The sequence below is a fragment of the Opisthorchis viverrini genome, assembly GCF_000715545.1.
Source record: "Opisthorchis viverrini unplaced genomic scaffold opera_v5_162, whole genome shotgun sequence".
Lineage (NCBI taxonomy): Eukaryota > Metazoa > Platyhelminthes > Trematoda > Opisthorchiida > Opisthorchiidae > Opisthorchis > Opisthorchis viverrini.
In genome coordinates this window covers 528,688-529,699 of record NW_008751818.1, presented here as the reverse complement: position 1 = coordinate 529,699, position 1,012 = coordinate 528,688, and positions in this window count along the sequence as shown.

Sequence of the window (1,012 nt, the reverse complement as noted above, 5' to 3'; positions counted from 1 at the left end):
GAAATATTAGTCGACTCGGCAACAGCTGGTGAAACGGACCCTAATTCCTACGATTCCCGGCTTCGCCAGCACATGCATGATATCCGTCCTTCACCTACTCGACAAACTACCCAGGTATATCCCGACCTTGTTACATGTGACTATGTTTTTGTGCGCATCGATGCGGTCAGAAAGCCCTTACAACCACCATACGAAGGTCCTTTGAGAGTTATTTCTCGGAAAGACAATACTTTTGTCATTGATCGTACCGGCCGCAAAGACACTGTTGGCATCGATCGACTAAATGTTGCTTACATGCACACAACCTCTGATGATGAGCATACTACGACCCTCCCGTTACACAACCACACAGTCCCACGATCCCTCCTTCAAACAGTGCCACCACCAATACCACACACACTCCTTCACTCACAAGATCTGGTCGACAGTACAAGCTTCCTGTTTCTTTCAGAGACTAAATGTCGTGACGCATTTCTTTTTCGAGCGTCTTGCTCGCCCATTTGACGATCTAGGGGGGAGTTTTATAGCACTTGTGAACTGCTCTTTTTCATGCTCAGTATCATCTTCTTTTACCCCATCATTATCAGTCACATCGCTGTACAAAAGTTCGTTTTACTGAAATACAACCGCTACCGCCCGCTTGTTGGCTCCAACGTGACTTGGAGACCTTTGCTGAGTGACTGTTTTTGCGACTGCCGGTTGGCTATAATTGACCGCTGCTAACACTAAACGTGAACAAACATTTCAGCTACAAACACTGGACTAATATATTCACACTTGTGGATTAATATTTCGATTACCGGAGACCTGGAATACCAGGAAGATAGAACTATTCTTGCTGTGGTGGTTCAACGGAATACGGAAATACGGAACCTCCTATTTTGAACTGTGATTCAAGATCTACTTAGATTTTTCTCCTTGTGACTTTGTATCTGGCTTACATTGGTAATTTTCTCTGTTCACTAGAGAATCCATAAGGCCGTTAACCACTACACCTCTATGTACATCAGAG